This window comes from Halichoeres trimaculatus, unplaced genomic scaffold (assembly GCF_033239565.1).
Source record: "Halichoeres trimaculatus isolate MK-OKI-2021-1 unplaced genomic scaffold, fHalTri1.1 fHalTri1_scaffold_6, whole genome shotgun sequence".
In the NCBI taxonomy this organism is placed as follows: domain Eukaryota; kingdom Metazoa; phylum Chordata; class Actinopteri; order Labriformes; family Labridae; genus Halichoeres; species Halichoeres trimaculatus.
This window is the reverse complement of record NW_027437184.1, coordinates 18589068-18610143: the sequence shown is the minus strand read 5'-3', so window position 1 is coordinate 18610143 and position 21076 is coordinate 18589068. Positions and strand designations below refer to the sequence as shown.

General features: G+C 40.7%; 1 protein-coding gene across 3 annotated transcripts in view; it reads right to left on the bottom strand.

The window, feature by feature from the left end:
- Positions 1–21076, bottom strand: part of cadm2a (cell adhesion molecule 2a) — a 232087-nt gene that overhangs the window by 188508 nt on the left and 22503 nt on the right. The gene's annotated exons all lie outside the window — the stretch shown is intronic.

Genomic DNA, 21076 nt, shown 5'->3' with positions numbered 1-21076 from the left:
ATACCCGGAGAGGACTGAGTATTTCAATGGCTAATAACTTTGGGTTCAGGGATATTTAATACCATATTTCTATGGGTTTTTTCTCCTAAAGTTCCCTGTGGAGAGATAAAGCCTGAAGCCACTGAGCTTTGAACACATCCACCACTGGAGACAACACGCTGGCTTTCAAATCCCCATGTCCAACAAGAGTCTCTGGCTCTGCTTACACACTGCTCACAGCCACTAATTTGTAGCTGCAGCCTCACACATAACACTGACATCAGCATGGCTGTATGCACCCAGTTTTGAATTGTCAAATAAATTATCAATGCCTGCGTGTTTGCTTCACAACATGAAATTTGTGAAACGGGCAATGAAACTGTCACCAACACTGGGAACTGACAACCAGCAGAGCAAAGATTGCTGTGACTGAACATTCTAGGATGAGTCGGCAAGGCTAATAGGCTCAGAGAAAGATGGTGGGTTTAATAATGACTGAATCTGCGAACAAGAGTAAGAGGCGTTAAAAAAAGAGCATATTATTGTGAAGGTAAGCAAGTGCTAACTGCATTAAATGTCCATTTGAAGGTGAAAAGAAGGAAAAAATACAGGGACATCCAATCCAATTATGGTATTTCTGCTATGCATCCTCATTTTGTGCTGCTACTTTGTGAGCTGACAGTTATTGCCTAAACAAAAGGAAATAGCTATTTCCCTGCAGACTCTGAACATCACTTCTGCAGACTACAGAGGATCTTGATCCAGGATGAGGAAGAGAGTGAAAAAGAAGAGAGGAGAAGAGGTGCGCTCAGACAACCTCTGTCTCTTCCACTTAATGTTACAAGTGGAATATTTATCCATGCCTCAGTGCCTGACAAGAAAACGTTGGGAGTCATTCCCTCTCTCCCCCTCTGTATCACTCTCTCAGCCTCTCTAGTGAGCCAGTGATGTAAAAAAGGAGGGCTGCCCACTTCAGAAAAACAAAGTAAACAACACACGGCCCCTGCATGCCACAGCTTTTTTTTCACATGTTCCTCTTTGATGGTGAGTGCATGCCTGTGTTAATTGAAAAGTAAGTGATTGTGAAAGAGGCACCATTAAGTTTCCTGTCTCATTGAATCTTCCCTATCAACAGCCGAGAAAGTAAAAAACAAAACAATTAGTCCTTCACTTGATGACAGCAGCCAGAATTATGAGTGCTAATGAGCACAATCAGCAGCACTTGAAGCCTCTGCATGTGTGTGTGCACGTGGGCACTGCTGTGGGCGGGGATATTTGCTGTTTAGCTCTGTTACTTCAGGGCATTGTTTATGTAGGATATTGCAGGAGCCACAGTTATTTTCAATATCCTATCTTACTTCCGACTATGTTTAACCTATTTGGTCTATACAATGTTTAAACCATGAACATTTGCACAGCACACCTATCTTTCAGACAATCCTTCTGACCAGGCACATATACACTTTGTTTGAACCCTACTGGACAGTTTGTTATTGCCTTAAAGCACACCCAAAGACAGATAAAACATGGATGTGGTGTCCGTAACATTACCTATGGGAAAATGGAACCCACCCACTAACGATGGAACCCATCGTTAGTGGGTGCCACTTTGAAAAGCTTACTTCTTTGCTTTGTTTGCATTTTGATGAGGCAAGTTTGTGGGTCTTCAGCCTTTTTGCCAACAGCAACAGGGAGTCTGCCTGTCATTTAAGGAAGCCATGCACTCATATGGGCAAAACTCCTCTGAAAAATCTTGACACCCACTCAGCAAATGCTTCAAAAACATTTATTTTGTTGTATTTTTTCTGGTTCATATTTTTAGACTGGATTGCCACTTGATCTGGAACCTAAGCAGCAGGTAGTGAATGGCTTAATGGGTCCCTTTACATATAGATTACATAGCTGGAAGATAATGCTGGCAGGAAATGGTTGGTTACAATGGTCGCTTTGGGTCTGAGAATAAAGAGATTATAACCCTTTATCCAGGCTGCTCAGAAACCTGACCCTGAGAATGTCAACCTATGAGATGATGCACATCTGGGGATGCTAAAACTATCATTTTCAGTCAGGGAATCACTCCAAAAATATGAATTTAGCTCCACAAATTGATGTTTTTTAAATTATTTTAATCTACTCTATAATTAACCCACTAATTATTTCATCATCATCAGCTTTTTTATAACTAACTGAATATTTCTGTAGCAGAATATGAACAGACCTTGCTGGTCATTCACTGCACTCATTTACCATTTGCTCACTGTTTATGTATGTGAGATACATTACTGTCCATTACATTATGTCCTGGTCCTGTCAGCTGCTCTCTGGCTGCATTGTCAACCACCATTGTAGTTGTCAGATTCATTTGACAGAGACAAAGTGTTGATGCTGTTAAGTCTGAATTAGCAATCATGCCCATCAACTAGTTGAGATACGAGGCAGGAAATCATGAGCGGGTTTTTCTGCTTTTATTAGCAACTGAGAATATTCAGGAGTTGGGCATCTTAAGGGAAAGATGCCGGAAACAAGTGTATGTTTTGATGAGCCAGCCAAGTTCTTGCACACCTTTAGCATATACCCATGTTCAGGATGCAACAAAACAAGCTGAGAAACTCTCTCCCAACATACCAACAACACATTTCCCCACCAAACAAGAACAATCAAATCCCTTCACTGCTCTAGCCTTTGTTCCCCTTTTAGTTGTGACAAGCCCAGACGGCACAGGGAGGTGGATAGGGAGAGGAAGGGGAGCTGCTTGCCTGCCTGCCTGCCTGCTTGTGTCCTATTTGTAGCGGTTGCCAGACTCTATAAAATCCCCCTCTAGTTGTGGAGAATATGTCGCCCACCCACTGACAGCCTCCTCAGCTTGATGCACTCTGCATTGCCAGTGGGAGATAGTGGGAAGAGATATGCATCCCAGCTGGGTTAATCCTGTTACACAGCTATGCACAGACCAGAATCTCACCTAGAGAACACATACATGCATAAATCAAGCAGAAGCACCGTAAATGTTGGGAGCTAAAAATTCTTATTTCACCTGAAAAATGTAAGTCTATATGATGGACAATAGTACCACTTTTGTTTTTACATGAATGATATTCATAGTCCTGGCATACTTCCTTTTCTACTCTTCTTTTAAGTTGCATCCTTAAACATTAATAACTGTGAATTTTCAAATTTCCATTCACCACAGAGTCTAAATCCAGCATGTCTATCTCTTTTAAATTATGTTCGCCTGATAGCAATTAAGTTTCAGGAAGAGTCCTTCTCTAAACCTGTGATGTATTCACCCTGTTAGAGCTGGCCGTGAGTCAGACATTAATATTCCTCAAGCACATGCTTTTTTTTTTCTTTTATATTCAAAAAGAATTAAGTCTATTTAGAAAAGCAAGTGAATTGGAAACAAAACTTAATGGGGAGAAAGTGACCGTACACATACGGTGAATTTCAATTACCTTCTCTTTGCTGCCTGAGTTCTGAGATGAGCTTCAAGCAATGAAGACATGGACTGGGAGTGAAACCAAAGCCGAAAATCCTGTTTATTAGAAGGCTTAAACGTACATATTTATGCCACTTTTAGTGTATATGTTTTTGCATAATCACCCAAAGGCTCAGATTTGAAACTTATCAATATGCTTTAGCATGACTTTGCTCTCTTTCTCTTCTTCCACTCATGAAAAACAGGCCTATATTATGTTATTTTCATTTAAAAAAAAGAAAAGAAAAGAAAAAAAAAAGAAAAAAAGGAAAGAAAAACTCCTCAAGTAGGACTCAACGCATCACTTTTGTCTAAGCCACCAAGGCCACCTTCAAGATATCTGTTATTAACCCTCTGAAACACTTGATGTTTCCCTTTTCCTCCGAACAACACAAAACGCAGGGCAGGCACAGACCCCCAGCCTTGTCGTCCTCATGTAATGTCCCTTTCTTGTTCCCTGACTCACTGTTGCTGTTTGTGACCCAGCTCAAAGGAACGTCTTCATGCTGTTTACCACAGAAACAAACACTGAGCTGCTGCCGCTGCTGCTTCTGCTCAGCCCAAACAGCACTGAGAGCTTATCATGTGATTAAAGCTCGTACTGCCAGGAGAAGAAGAACAGTCAAACTTTTAGCAGGAAAAAGGGAAGTGCACTTCAAACATGTTTCCATTAGTCACATAGCAACAGAAGCCATCAGCAGCGCTTCCCAAAACCTTTTGTTGACAAAAGGCAACATTTCTCAGCCCTGAGACAGTTTTTACACAGAGTTGAGTCTCTACCTAAGACTTCAATATTAAAATTTGGCGAAGTGGTCAAAATATATCAACAAATCATCCATTCAAGATGTGTTTAAAAAATGCCCGTGATTCATGCCTGTTCAATTAATCAATAAATAGTAGGCTTTGTATTGTTTATATGATTAAAAATTGTATTTTTTTTTAGTTTAACCTTTGATTATGCAAGGACCATTTTAGTAAAAGCAGTACCTTATTCCCCAGTGTTATACATGAAAGTTCGCGATCAAATGTAAAATGAAATTTGAAGATAACTGTATAGATGGACTGGTGGATTGATGACTTGATGGATGGTCTAAAGATACATGTTTTAAGAAATAGATGGATGTACGGACAAAGGGATAAAAGGATTGTCTTTCAGTGGATGTATTCTTGAATTGCAGTACATACCAAATGTATTTATGCATGGATAGCTGGATGATCTTCAGATGGATGGGTGGAGTTTTATGTAAGAAGAATTAAAATAAAGTGGGTTATAAAAAAATGGAGTACGAACATAGACCGTACAATAAATAGACAAAGTTTCTGTGATGTCACCAGTCTGTTTCTGAAACAGAGTTTTGAAGCAAATTGTCGACAGGGGCCAATTAAAGATGAGGCCAGCCTTTAGCCTTCACACTTACAAGTATAGGGCACCCGTCCGTCAATCAGCTAAGTTGTGCCTGTGATTGGAAGAACTCTTGTTCTCAATATCTTCTTAACTGCCGAGGTAGATAAAAATGGTGGTTTTGTTGTTTCCAGTACTTCTGGAGCCAGCCTCAAGTGGACACTCAACAAATTGCAGGCTCAAGCACCTCCACATTGACTATTACCTTTAAAAACCAGAGGTTGCTGCTTTAGTACGAAGCACTAAATGACCCTCCCTGAACTCCTTTAATTGACACAGTATTCTGTACTCTTTGCCACATTTTCAGTGATGATATCCTCGACACGTAAAGGGGAAAAAAACAACATAAAAACACATCAAAGCTTGAAAGAAGCCTTTCCTCAAGTAAAATGTCTTTGGTGTAGATCTTCCTTGCTTTCTAATCTAAGCCCTTTTTACCAGCAGTAAGGTGCACTGTGTCAGCGCCTTGTCACTCTGTCAGCTACCCTTGTGTCCCACTCCATGTTAACATGCAAGTCCCTATCCAAAACGTTTTAACATGCAGGGCCAGCAGCCGCTAGGTGGGCCTAAGCAGGGCCCAAGGCAGGTGGCAGATAGTCAATGTGCATGCTCCTAAATCATTCATGTGGCCGGGCGGAGGGGCTTGTGTTTGTGTCCTTGTGGGTCTGTGTGTGTGCAAGAGAAGAGAAAAGAGAGTCCTTTGTTGATGTAACAATACAACAATAAGAGAACTGTTTCATTTAGTAAATTTTCTAGATTCACTTGTACATCCTCCTTCCTATGTGAGTCCTCTTACGGAAGTCAGGAGAGGATGGACAAAAATAATGAGGAAGGAAAAGCAGGAGAGTGCGGTTGATGGGATTGGAAAGATGAGAGGAAAAGAGGAAAGGTGAAACTGACATTCTCAAGAAGGAGGCGGGCCGCACATGAGGGCGAGGTTTTGTTAATGAATTAGTATGCATGGCTGGTAGCGCACAATGACCTGGAGCGAGGAGCTGACATGCCACAGACACTGGACTGAAACTAACTCTAACACCACAAATTATTACCTTTTCATTATGGAAATTAGCCCTTCCTTCTCATTCCTCCCACTCTGTCTCTGTCGCGCTTCTCTTCTCACCCGCTCTCTCTTTCTATTCTTCACATCATCCCCCCACCCCCACGCTTGCTGTGGGATATTGGAGGAAGAATGGTGTTGACTCTGAAAAGCAATTACCTGTCATTTACCTGTCTCTCTCTCGCTCTGATAATGAATTCCAAGTGAAAGGTGAAATAATTATCTTTTCTCCAACAAAATCAAAGCTCTGGGGCGGGGACAGCCACTGTCACAATATGTGGCATGCCATATGGGATTAAAGGATGCGCAGTAACACATGCACCCACGTACGGTGCACACACTTTCACACACACACACATGCGTTCAGTACAAAGTTGTTCTTTGAACTACATTTGCATGAATATCTCAGCCTTAGTTGAGGTCCTGACAACAAGTCATCTCTCGGCTTCCTGATGGCCTGTATGATCTTAAAGTTTAGCTTCAGAGGTGGTTCTTTTGCTCTGAGGATATGATGGTGCTGAGTTCCCAGAATGGACAACAAGATGACCATGTACATCTGATGTCAATACAACAAATACATACAGTACATACGGAACCTGTCATATTGGAAATCTGTCCAGCATTTATATGTAGACTGGAATTAGCTATGAATAATTTTCAACTACACTATCCTTCACTGTGGGCTGCACAATGTAAATAGTGACTGTGTGTTCAGACAAAACATAAGCAAAATTTGTTCCTCAGGACGAGTCAAACAGTAAACAACATAATTGCATGGCACATCACATCCACCAGAGTAGCTCCCTATAATAACACCTTAAATACACCAGATTCGTCTGCAGTCTGGCTCTGCTCCGTTGTGTGTTGATTGCGTTTGTCAACTCACACCGGCTGCATGTTCAGTCCGGCAAGCTGCATGACTCACAAAAAGCTGGAGTCATGAGAGTTCTCACTCTTCTCACTCCTTTGATAAGCCTCTCTTCATTCATGTTTGGGCTGTAAAACTTTAAATCTGTCGACTCCTGGTCTGGCTCTAATCTTAATGTTCGTTTGATGATATAATCAAGCTAAGTAGGATCTGGTTTTGACTAGGGATGGGTACCTTTCAAATATTAACTAATTCAATACTGATGCCGGGAAATTAGTGTTGGTCAGTATCTTTGTGTGTTTATGTGGTAATAAATATTAATTTGTTTAAAATAAAATCTCAAAGTTTTCTAATTTAAAGGGGCTGTGAGGGGTTTCTAAGTGATCGTGCAAAAGTCTCCCTTCTAGATGTATGCCTGATTGTAATACACACTTTAAAATGAGATAATTGGCACCATAATTAAAGGTTAAAATTTAAAGGTTGTTTTAACTTGCTACTTCTTAGCTTCCTGATCAGGTTGAGCAGGACTGGATTAATTTACGGCACATCTAGGTCTCTATGACAACACCACACCAGCAGATGAAGTTCAGTAGTGAGAAGAGAGATTGTGTTTTCTATGCTAAAACTATTTTTGTTATTTATTTTGTAGTGATGGTGGACACTGGAGCCCAACTAACAGAAAGAGGACTGAAGAGCAGAAGAGTGATTCAGCCTGAGCAAAAGGCTAAAATGGGTGAATAGTTTGTGATAATGTTCATTCTAGGGCTGCACGATTATCGCAATCGCAATCGCAATCGAAATGTCAGCACATGCAATTCAGATTTTTCTCCATGATAACCAAGCAAGTCTGTAGACTCATCATGACACAACTTTTTTTATTAAATCGCAAGCACAATCGCAATCGCAATATTGTCCACCTAATCGCAAATCGCACCTTTTCCCCAAATCGTGCAGCACTAGTTCATTCCAACCCACATACAGCAGTTATTCTGCAGTGGTCTGTTCAAACTTGAGAGTCTATCAATAAAATGATGAGTGAGGTTACGTTAGCTCTGCTTGGTAAGACTGGCAGGACATGGCTAACCAGGATTTACTAACGTTACACATTACAGACATGTCTTAGAGCACCGGACCGTGAGCTGCGCTAAATATAGACAGCTACGTTTCAAACAGCGTTACGTAACTGCACTGGTAAATACCTTACCTCAATGCATTGTAACCAGAAAAAAGTTGCCATGAACAAAGGAAATTTGTTTTAATCCCATCTCCATTTAATTCCAAAATAAACACACACCTTGCCGAAAGAAATTTACGACAGTGTGCATGACACTCCGGGCAAGAAGGTGGCAAGGCAGTCCAATTAAAACAGATACTCCTCATAGCATCTTTAATGTATCTATTTCTCTAAATATCAACTTACAACGCCGTGCTCATGTCCAGCATGGAAAAATCGGCTACTCTTCCATTTCCTCAGATCAGTTGGTAGTACTCTGTACAGATGGAATTGGGTCAGTACCTCTAAAAGTACCTAATTTGGTACCCATCCCTAGTTTTGACATGGTTTGTTTTTTTGTAGAAGTCACAGGGTGTTTTAGGTAGTTTCTGTGCACAACTTCCTGTCCTGCTTGATTTTTCCTACGCTGAATTTATGCGTCACAGTTCCAGTGTCCAGCAAAAATAGGATGGCCGTCTGCGACATGTCAGTCGACTTAAGTCGAAACCTATCTGATCCGGTGCAGTGACAGGAGACACATCTGGCATATTCAGGCATAATTACTATTTTTTTGAGTCTTAGTTTCAATGTATAAAGTGAATTACAGAGGAAGGTCATCAAAATGACTTTGTAAATATGAAACTAAAAAACAAGGGGTTTTTGTAACTGATTAGTCTTTCATCTGCAGATACACAAATATCATGAGGCACATTTTTAAAAAAGTAACAATGCAAAGTCAGTAAGGGTGTGCAATGGGGATTTCTGCAGCCAAGAACAGCAGAAAAATAACTTGAGTGTACCAAGGAAGACGTACTGAAGCTGACATAATACAAGGCCCTAGGCAGACAAGCTTACTGGACTCAATGGCCGATCTAATTATAACTTCCCCTTAAATATAGAACAAGACAAATTAAGCCAAGGTTCCTTGAAACTACTCAGACAGTACTGAATATTTTAAGAAGTGAATCTATTCTGAAAAAATGAAAAACAAAAACAAGACAAGAAAGCAGATGAGAAACATGAGACACAGTACACTTTCAACAACAAGGATCCAATTTAGTGAATGTGGGCACAAACAGAGGTTTTAAGGGAAATCGATGAGGATGTTTGAGGTTTCCAAGAGGGAAATCAGAGCCAGCCAAAACAACCAAAAATCACAATGACAAGACAAGGGAGGGAAATATTTAAAAAAAAGCACAGCTGCTTTAGGTTTGTGTAAAAGTTTTCTGAAAGATGTTTTTACATCATTTTTGAAAGATGGGGAAAAAAGCTGTAAGGGGAGTAAGGTATTAACGTTCCAAGCGTTTCTCCTGCAGTGTCAACACCCTACTTCCTGGTTTTACTTGATAAAATTGACTCCACACTGCTACCCCAAAGACTTACCACCCAGAAGCTAGCCTGTTTGGTTTTTCCTGCAGTAAGGAGTATCTTTATTTTTACTCAGAAGTATCAGATGAATTTCTGTATTCTGAAGAAAGTTGATATTTTTCCAGCAAAGGAAGTGGAGCACTAATGTAGGGTTACAGACAGTCAAGGTGGAGTGTAAAAATAGACAGCGCCATATGGAAGCAGAGTACATAAAGACTTTCTCAGGAGAAATCAGTCAACTTTCTGAGCAACCTGATTGTGTGTTTCCATCTAATCAAATATCTGGCCCGGTGTCTGGTAACACCACAGAACAATGAAAGTATGTAAACATCCGACAGCCAGATGCATCACACAGAACAACTGCTCAATAAACTTTGTTTGGCTGCTCTGATGTTAAATCAAAACACAATTATGGTTCGTGCAAGGCAAAGAACGGCAGTCTCATTCCTTCTTCTTCTCCTCTTTGTGAGCATGCATTGGTTTGGTCCGTCTGTTTGTCTTTCTGTGTGTGTGTGTCTTTCTGAGTGTGTGTGTGTGTGTGTGTGTGTGTGTGTGTGTGTGTGTGTGTGTGTGTGTGTGTGTGTGTGTGTGTGTGTGTGTGTGTGTGTGTGTGTGTGTGTGTGTGTGTGTGCAGAGGGAGATGTTGCATAAGCTGTCTCGCAGCAGGCACTTGCGCAACATGAATATAAAAATGATAGAGAAGAGATATGGAGGAAGGCAGGGAAAGATGAGGGTGGCACAGCTGAGGAGAGGCAGAAGGAGCAGCAGGAAGACAACAAAGTGGGAGGTGGGGCGTTGGGAGAAAGATGGTTGCTGCCTGTTGCAGGTTGCTTCCCTGTGGCACTTCTAGGGAGAGCAGCTTTTATCAGCAGGCAACAAAAAAGGGTTTTAACACTCTAACTGTTGCATATGGACAATCGGCAGCTCCTACAGTTTGGGAATTTGTGAGTGAAGAAGGCAAGAAGGGACCGGGGAGAAAAAAGAATGATGACAGGGCAAAGGGAGAATAAGGAGATGGTCAGACATCATCATCAGACTGGCTGAGATATGATTTGATTTTTTTTATTATTATTTTTAGTACAATTTGAATTTTCCGTTTCAGTCTGACCTTATCATTTTTTCTTCCAGCTGTGATGTCTAATGATCTTACAATATCTTTACAGTCCATTTCCTCTGTGTGTGTGTGTGTGAGAGAGAGAGTTTGTGTGTTTGTCACTGTGAATGTGTGTATGATCTACTTATGGCCTAGAGCATGATGCCTCTGTCGATATCCAATCACAGTGAAAAACTACACTGTGAGAACTAAAAGTGAACCCCAGGGAGCATCAGACATTTATCTGTGCCTAACAGGCTTTCCCAGAGTTACACACACACACACACACACACACACACACACACACACACACACACACACACACACACACACACACACACACACATTAAAAGTATATAGAACTATTTTTTTTTAATAATAACAGACTGCTTTGCTTAACATTTTTCAGGGAGAGCTGCACGTGCGGGCACTGACAAATTTCACTTTGACTTGACCTGACACTTTTACTGTCAGTGCCTTTGTAGTATTTTATAAAAGATTTCACGATGAGCCGATGTGAGAATATAGCATGATATATGTAAATGGGGAAAAAATCAAATCAGCAAGTGGTCTATCTCATTGAGAAATGCTAGTTTAACCGTACTTCTAGATGGCCTAAAATTGAGCCAGGCTTTTTACCTCTTCACACTGTGTCTTCCCTAATAATGAAAAAATATACCCCCAATTCAGTTCAAACATTGGACTTTTTTTAATGGATGCCTGGTTTCAAGTGCTCCCACTCCCAGCCTCAAGTGGACATTTAAGAAACTGCAGTTACTTCCATCTTCTTTATTATCTTACCTTGTAAGACTGGAAGCTTCCATTTGCTTTTCCCAGTTGGTCTTTGATGTCGTGACCTGCCCATAGAATATATAACGTATGGATGTAGTTTCCCTGATTTCCCTTATTTGTTTTGTGATTCAGAGTTTTGAGGCGCATCATCTGAGTTCAGATGAGGTAGGGAGGTGGGACTTTAGCCTCTTTGCTTGTGTGCTTGCCTGTCAGTCAAGTCTTGCCCTTATGTGGGAAAACTCGCACGTTTAATAACTTAAAAAAAAAAATCAACTGCCACTTAGCCTGTGCTCATAGGGAGAAAAGCTATCCAGCCTTAACCTATTTTTTTGAGCCATGCAGATCTGAAAACAGCAGTTTTTAGCACTTACACCAAGGTTTCATTTTTTTGAGACCATGGCTGACCTATTGGAACTTCAGGAGGGCAGCCAACTATTACACTAAACTAATTACACCTATTTTGATAAAAAAATAATTGATAATTTTATCTAATTTGAAAATTATTACAGCCTCTTTCTTATTGTTTGAACCTCAAATGTGGAACTAAATAGCAATAGCGGAAAACCTGCTTTGTTTGTATCCCATTCTCTTTCCTGAATGTCCATTATTCTCCACACAGCAGCAGAGACAAAAACAGGCCACTGCTGCTGCTGCTGTAGTGCAACATAAACAGAGAAAAATTGATGGAGCACCAGAGACAGAGAGGGTGCAATCTACAGATAAGGACAGAGAGAGGTGCATGCTGGAATCTCAACACCTGATCCACGAGCGAGCTAGTTAGAGAGGGAGGCTCTTTGATCTCTGGAGAATGGCTTGGTTTGTGGAGAAGCCGACTGAAGAAGCATGTGTGTGTGATACACAATGCACACAACATCACAAACAGACATGCTAAACAAACCGTTTATGGATTTTTTTCCCCCTTTCAACAATAATCTGCTGAGTTCCAGACAACAAAAGTGCTTCACTAATGTCTTGCACATCATGTCAGTGAGGGCACAGTAGTGCTATCTCGTTAGCTGGCAGGGACTTTCAGAAACAGTTCTTCTGCCGATGTTTATCTGATATTACAATCGCAGGAAAAAACAAGGCTACCTTTTACTCCTGGGTCTATTCTATCTATTTTTTTTCTGAATTATATCCCTCTTTCTCTCTGTTCTCACCCCCCTTTTTCTCTCATACCCTACTTTCCAACGGCAAAAGTTGATATTATGCAAATGCAGGCTAATGCTAATGTTTGAAGGCTGGCACAGGCCTAATTTGCATACGGCAGCACACTCACCCACTGAAACAGAGTGACATGTTGACCCTGGTCAGGTTGCCAGGGGAACGACCCTCCCTCCCTCAACACACACGTCCTCCCTGGCTTGCATGCAAACAGAGAAACACAACCGTACAGACTTTTCACCCTGACTCCAACACTGCCGGTCACTTCTGATGCACTGCACTAATTCTCCAATTAAAGGGGCACAACTTTATCTGGTGAAGCATGTGAGGTTTGGCCTCGACTACACGGACGTCCCATGGTGAACACAGTTCTGTGATCTAAAAGAACTCAATGACAGTGGTAATAGGCTGCTTTTGTGTCCATCACAGCCACTTAACTCTGCTTTTGAAATGGAAATAGTTGGATTACCAACAACAATAGGCTTTCTTGTGCTTAAATTTACAATAGAATGACAAGGAACTATGTTAAGCCTCTCTTCCCTTTGCTTCTATCTAAATAAGGACCTGCAGTGATATCTTGACACACACAGATTTGAAGCACTGAGTGTGCGTCAAACGGAGATGCATGAAAGCAGCATGGTTTCTAAGTACATGTCATAATTTCAGGCAAACACACACACATGTGCGCACACTATCCGTTTTCCTGGACAGAACAATGGCTGACTAGGATGGATGTTCTGGATTCCAGCTGCTTAAGGATTATGTGAATGGGTCTTCTCAGCACACGATAAGCCAATAAGACCTTTTCTTGGACGGGGAAATTTTGGGCTGCAAGGAAGGGACTTTCAGGAATCCTCTCCCAGTCACAGCATCCGAGCATGTATCAAAACTGACACTTGGAAAGACAGGAAATGATGAACAAACGTTAGGATGTCATTTACAGTAAGGCTGGGGGCATGACATGTACGACTGTTCCCATTCAGAAGCCATAACAGCAGGTCCTACAGCTTCTATCTGTTTATCTGTTTATGTGAGCCAACACAAGCAGCAGCCAGGCATTTTTCACAACAGGCTGACATCTCTCTATGGTATGAGATTTTCTCCCCTGTGCTATCTGAACTCATGTCAGGCATTTCTACAATCTTTCCCTATCTTTTCACTCGTGCATCCTTTCTGTCTTTTCCATTACCCGACACAATCTCTCACTCCTTTATGTTTCTCATAGAGAGGAAATTTCATTCACTAAACAAGTCTACACCAGTTTGATCTGACTTGACTGCAGGTTGACTCTTATCTGTGTAAAGACTGGGCTGGTGGTAATGTCTGGCATGTTTTTGAATTACTTTTAATGTAGAAATATTGACTTGAAGTTTGTTCAATGACATTTTTTGCATTTGACATTTTGGTCCCCACATTACCTTTAAAAGACACTGCAATGACTTCAAAAATTGGTAACAAGTTTTTCCCACTGGGTTGCCAGCATTTTATCTCTTTAACCTTCAAGTTTTATGTATTCATAGTGAGCTGCACATAGAAAGCGCCTGATCACACCACAGAGATTTCTAGTTTGAATCCACGACTAGGCAGATGCCTTTCTCTGAGGAGTTTGCATGTTCTTGTCCACAAAAAGAGCAAAAAGAGTAGAGACAATCAATGAATAGATGTTTCCTATGGGAGTTTCCCAGTAAATTGGACCTTTGAAGCCTATATTGGATTTATTTTTCTAAGTCTTTGTCAGACTGGTACCAAAAGAAGACCGATGAGTGCAACCCCACAGCAGAGCCAAGAAGCCTGTGCAGAAAGGCTATTGTCCTTAAACAAATAGCCTGGTTCCATTCCTGAAGACTTTTCCTCATGTGTCACTCCTCACTCTCAACATAAGTCTTTTTACCTCAATAACTCTCTCACTTCTTTAATTGATGCACCAATCAACATAGAATTGGAAGTAGTTTCAACAACGTTAAGCATTGGTTTCTCAGAAGAAGCCATGAAGGCCATGTTGAGAAATGCAAAGGTGAGTAGACCCAGCTCCTAATCATCCTAATTTTAAGCTTGACAAAATAAAAAAGATGCATCATATCCTCTGCATTACGTTTTGTATATTAATGATTAAGTGAGCTTTTGACCATGAAAACAAAACTATATGAACAAGGCTGTCAACGTTACATTTGGCAGCAAAGTGGGGATGTCAACACTGGGCTTGAAATGGTTTCTGCAAGCAACCTTAAGTGGATAACTTGAGGGCTGATGTGCCTTTGTCAACACTGCTGGTTTCTCCTTGAAGCCAGTAACCCACTCCTTACAACTTGTACTGTTTTTAGTCTTAGAGGAAGCGGCAACATGGAACAGTAAGAGCCAAGACATTGATACTGTGTGTGAATGGTTCAGTCCATTTCTGTTCAGTTTTATTTTGCTATTCTGGGGTCAGGAACTTGCAGTGACAAAAAACTGAAAATGGGAAACAAGTTGTGAACATTGGATAAAAATGTGATTTCCAACTGCTGCTTTTTTCATAGTAAAAGGAACAGTGAGTCTCATGGCTGCAGTGTGAGATGGTTTTGGGATTTAAAATGACAGCTATACTGTGAGTATTTGGGGTATAAATTCAAAGAATCTAAAGAATCCTGCAGGGGTGAGAGGTGAAGGGAAAAACATACCTACATTTAGCAACAACTATAAAATGTAAATGTCCCTAAGCTAAATAAGCTATGTTGCACGTCTCTGCCTGCAGGATGTTAGCCTAGTACATCTCACGGACTAACGCTTTGGACCCTTGGTCAAGCACAATGTGATAGCAGAGACCTAAAAGGCACTTATTACATGGTGGTTTTGGTAGATGCGAATAAACCCAGCTTGGCATTAGTTTGACCATTTCTTAGCACAGTCAATCAATAATTCATCAACGATCAAGAGCCAGAATGCTCGAACTCCTGAACAACTTACAAAGAACAAAACAGCAGGATTTAGCTTTAATCCCCGCTTCACTACAAGCGACTGGGCCGAGTGCTAAAGAGAGACAGCAAAGGAAGCTACTGAGGATAGGAATGAAGAGAGGAAAAGTGCCACTACAAGTGGCACAAGAGAGAGGCATGAGGACAAAATAAATGATACTCCAAACTAATCTTCAGAAGAAGTGAAACATTACAACAAAACAACAAGTTTTTAGTAGAAGTATCAGCTCTAGAGGGAAGCAGGATATCATATTGTGTTTTTCTCTGTTTGTCTGCTTGTGCTATTCACATTAACACTATATACTGCACAATATGACCTAATACGGACAACACGCAGTAAAGCATCAAGAATGTACTGGAACAAGAAAAAAATGTCCCACCAAAGTTGACCAGTCACACATTCTTTCAGCTGTGTGTTTGATGGTATTGGTTCATGGTCAAGTTATCAAACAGGTTTAGCCAAGCGTCTCTATTTTCTAAACTTTGAATCATGCTTTTGAGCCACCAGGGAACAACAAAGCCTGGACTGGATGAGCCTCCTTTTAGCTGTGTGTTAAAAGCAGGGAAACACCCAGCCAGCTACCTTTGTATTCTACACACACACACACACACACACACACACACACACACACACACACACACACACACACACACACACACACACACACACACACACACACACACACACACACACACACACATTTTTTTCTTTGAAAGTGGGTGTCTGGCGTTTACCCCTAGGCAGTCTTTTAGCAGTACCCTCATGTAACACCTGTTCACACACTTTCTGCACGGCCAGACTGAAGCCTTGTTCTAATTCATTTCATCGTGTGGTTCAAAGTGGAAGATAAATGCCAAAAGTGGTTTATGTTTTAAACTGATGGTTGATTTTGTTCTCATTTCTAATAATAAAAAAAGCATATACACATGGAAAATGGAGGTGAAGTTCCCAGATTCAAGAGTTGCAGCCCGTGAGCCCTGCTTGCCCTTCATCATTGCTGCAGCCCGTAAGTCATCCTCCTACGCCCCACGTAAATGGATTTCACAGATTCATTAGACCTGGCGACCAAGGTTAATCAGCTCATCGTTTGGCAAAAGAAGAATCTCAAAGAGCACCCCAGCGATGAGGGACTTCAGCTTCACTTTCATCATTCAGTGCTTGGAAAAGGAGAGAAAATATTGCCGAGTTTAAACTTTCAGGCCGGTGTTAAAAAGCATTTGGAGGCAGTTTCTTTAGCCCCTAAATCTGAACAGCAAGATCTTGATGGCTGCTTTAATTTAGATATCTTAATAGGCCCTGGGGAATGCACTAATTTACAATTATAGAGGGGATGGCTGGAGGCATTGGGTATGACTTTGTTTTGCCACACACTCAGGATTTCCGTGCTGGATGGGGCATTCATTTATTTGTCGCAACTCTAATTCTGCAGACTGCAGCATATGCACTTTTTCCATTCTTTCAATCCTGTTTCTTGTTTATGAGTTTTCTTTCATTAGAGTGGCTTTTTAATTACTGTTCCCTCTCTCTTTACAGCCCTGTTTTTTCTCCTCTTTTTTTTCATCAAAGTACTTCTTTGATAGTTTTATAAGTTGCACCAGTGGCTGTGCGGTAAGTAGATTAATAGGAGAGTAATGTCATTAAAATGGTAATGTGTAGACTTGGGCGAGATGCTGAAAACAATAATACTCCACTTGATTAATAACACTCTAAAGCATGTGCACGCACAATGAATGTCACACACACATAAACACAAATTTAGATAGGGATTTTTCTTTCAAGGTACAAGCCTTCTTGTTTAGAGATCCAAATGAGTTTCGTGCCATGTTTTTTCTTTTTTACAAACGCTGAATAAGAACACAGCTCCCTTTTTCATTGGATTTCAGTTAGGCTTTGTTCTTCTTTAATTAACGAGCTAAAAATTAGTGCACTTATAACAGCCTTGGATCAAAGGTTCTATGATTTTTGCTTACTCTTTACAACATGCGTACAGAACACTTAAAGAGTCATGTGTTTCTGCCAAGGACACTTTGACAAGTGGATAGAGGCCATCAGGATCTAACCACCAATTAGTGCATCATAACGGTAGCCCTTGGACAACAGGATCTGAAACATACTGTGTTTAAAAAAAACATAAAAGCAGGAAAAAAATGTACAAGATGTGAGCCTGGTCGACGTAATTTCTGCTTTACTTTGAAAAGTAAGCAAACACATTATCAGACAAACTTAATCAATGCAGAGAAAAAGAGTGCCAAAGACGCATGAATACAAACACAATGATACAAAGCCACACAATGGGCCTGGAGATGGCATTATGCAGTGTTGTTGTGGATGGGTTTTTAATGAAATCTGGAGCTGTCTGTCTGTCTGCCATATGCAACTCATGCTTTCCAACCACAAAGACACCGAGTGGGTGCAAACAAAACAAAACAAAGACAGCAAGGGAGGGCAGAAAGAGGAGTATGGAAAGGGTTTGATGAATAAATAAAGGAAAATTACTGACTTCTAGCCTCTTTTTGGTTTTCCAAACCATGACACATCATACAAACTGCAGATTGGAATAACAAATCTTGCAGGGCAGCTGTAATTGAGTGAAAACCACACACACGAGTTCTGTCAGGACAAAGCTGAAAGCCTTAGAAACATTGATAAATAGGCTGAGGAATGAAAAGGTGTTTTTTTGTACATAGTCTTATATACACACAAAAGAAATAAACCTTCTGTGATGTTAACAGGTGTAATAAAGTGTTTACTTGAGCCATTTTGATGAAATGCTCAAAATTTGTATAGGACCCACATCTCATAAAAAACACTTCAAGAACAAAAGCTAATTCTAAAGATGCACATATTAACGCACGATATTTCAGCCTAAAGATGAACAAAGACGAGCTGGAAGCAGCAGCAGCATGCAGCATGTAAGTGTCTTAATGATGCCTTGTGCCTGTAGATCTTTGCCTTTACAGCTGCTGTAGGGAAACAGTCAGCAAATAGTCAAATAATGACCAGCACTGACAGGAAAAAAATATATTTAAGGGTTTGGGTTTTTCTCCTCTCAGCCTCACAGCATGCAAACAAGTCAGCACAACCATGCCGACTTGAAAAATAGCTCAGTAGGAATACATGTAGCTCTTGGGTTTCTGCACTATAGATACAGAACAACACCCTGTGGGTCACACGCACACACATACACGCATGCACACATACTCAGTGTAGAGGCTGATCTGCCAAACAATCAAATGCATAACGTTGTTTTTTAGCATTTCATCTACCAAATTATTAAAATGCATTTTTGTTTTAACACAAGACGAGCGACTGTAAATGAAGTCGAACAGGCTCAGTGTATCTTCTTCATGCATGTATGAACACAAACAAACTACTGGGCTTGCCTCCAGCAGGGAGTTGAGGCCTCTCAACCAGAGCAGCACCAGGGGGATCTTACTCTCTGATCGTTTAATAGGCCTGGCCCCTTACCGACAGCTCTCGCTTCGTCAGCCTGTCAGGGGGCCAGAGCTGACCCCACACAGCCATCTTGGCTCAGCTTGCTGTGAGCAAAACAGCAAAATCCAGTGCCTCTAAGCTTCTGTTCCTGCCACTTGTAGTCATTTAACCATCTAGTTCATCAAGGGGCATTAGCAAAAACTCACACACCAACTCAAAGTCACACAAACATAGTCAGAGAAAGAAACAGGAGGAATGATGCACACATTAGATTACTGCCTGTACTGAATCATTTAATGCCACCTCTTGTCAACCAGTGGGTTTTCACTGATTGCAGACACAAACAAACATAAACAAAGACATTACACAAATCCTGTGTGCTGGCATTCTTGTTACTCTGCACTATACAGTGCCGTAGGCTAGAAGTCATGCTGCATTTGAGGCACAACAAAAATAGAATGTGACTAAAAGAAAAGCTAAACAATACCAGCCTCCGAAACCACAACTGTGCCTGTAGCGGGGGAAAATGACAGCATGTCTGCTGAGCGCTTACATGTATGCATGTGCAAAACACCTTTGCACGGCACAACGTGTGAGTAAATAGATGGAGGGCAAAAAGAGTGGGAAGCAACATCAGCAAACACACCTCAGCATGTAGAATGAGTTACACATGACCTTGGTAAAAGGTGTGTGATTGTGTGGGTGTGTGAGAGCGACACCGATTACATCTGACCTGCATGTGACTGAGATCAGACAAACACCAGCAGCTGACACTGTGGCAAGCTCTGTAGAAATCTGTGAGAGGGAGGTGATAATGTGAGAAATCACATATGTAAGGCAGCGTTCTCAGTAACTAGTAACAGTATTATTCAAGAAAGTCAATATATCCTCTCCTGACTTAGAGTGAACAATTAATCGAATTGAAACCACCATCGCAACATAATAGAATGCAATTTTCAAATTGCAAAGGCTGCAATTTAAAGTAAATAAATAAAAAAAAATCATGTACACAGACCTGGAGGGAATATAGAAATGTGTTGTTGTTCTGGCAAAATAAACCCTGTGGGCTACAGCAATCCATGGTAGGATGATTGTGGCTGGCAGAGACATACCTCTTGTTCACTTTTTTCTGTATTGTTTTCTTACTCTTATTGACAACTGAAAATCAGTAAAATTTCAGTGTTCCTTTTTCTTTTTCAATTAAAAAGTGCAGGAAAGAATTGTTCATATGTCAACAGTATCCTTTGTCATGTTGGTTATATTATAGAACGACTTAGTGCTTGTTTCACTAATAATACAGAAGATAAATGCCCCCCCACCAACAAAATCGCACACTAAATCGCAATTGAAATATCTGTCCAAAAAATTGCACTCTGACTATTTTTCAAAATCGTTCAGCCCTACTCCTGACTGAAATGATTATCATCTCCTTTTGTATGCACACCAAATGTGTATGCAGAACTGCAGACAAGCTGTGAATCAAGATGCAACATCTTGAGTTGTAAAGAACAAACCAATACAGATTTGCAAAAAATTGAACTTCCTGAAGTGTCCGTATGATGCGGGCACCAACATAACAATTTTGATAAGCATTATTTACTAATCCAGTTTTATTACTTAAGATGAGAATAATCAGAAATTGCATCAAAACTGAGAAATTCATTCTAAAAGTTGTTGCAAACTGATAAATGTACTCTTTCACAACATCTGTTGTTTTGGTTGACATTCTAACTTGAGACCAATTGGGATGCAGTTTCAGCAACAAAAGGAGCTGCAGCTTTTGTGTACTTCAGCATTAGCTGTATTTTTCACCAACAAATTGCCACTTAGTATGCTGTAGTTTAAGTAGAAAGGAGAACAAGTCAGCCTTTTGGGGACTATAAACTGTGGACTTGGAACGTCCACTGGTGCATTCTGTGATAGCTCATTTCAGGCAACACTTACAGCTTTCAGATGCTGGTACTGGAACACGCCAAAGTGGAAAATATTTCTTGTGCAAAGATGTTTGATGAGTCTACAATGTACTCTATAGTGTGAACCCCTTCAAATGCAGATCCAGCAGCTATTGCTTGACACATTTCTTATCCTCATAAGCCTTGACAAGATCTGACAACATGTAATTGTCAAAGACTAGCATGTTTTCAAAAAATCCCCACAGATTTGGGTGAATTTAGGAGCTGCAAGAATGGTTACCATTTCGAGCTCCAGCAGACAGCATCTGAAAATGCCATTCACAAACAGATACAAATTAATTCAGACATACACGTCTATATGACTG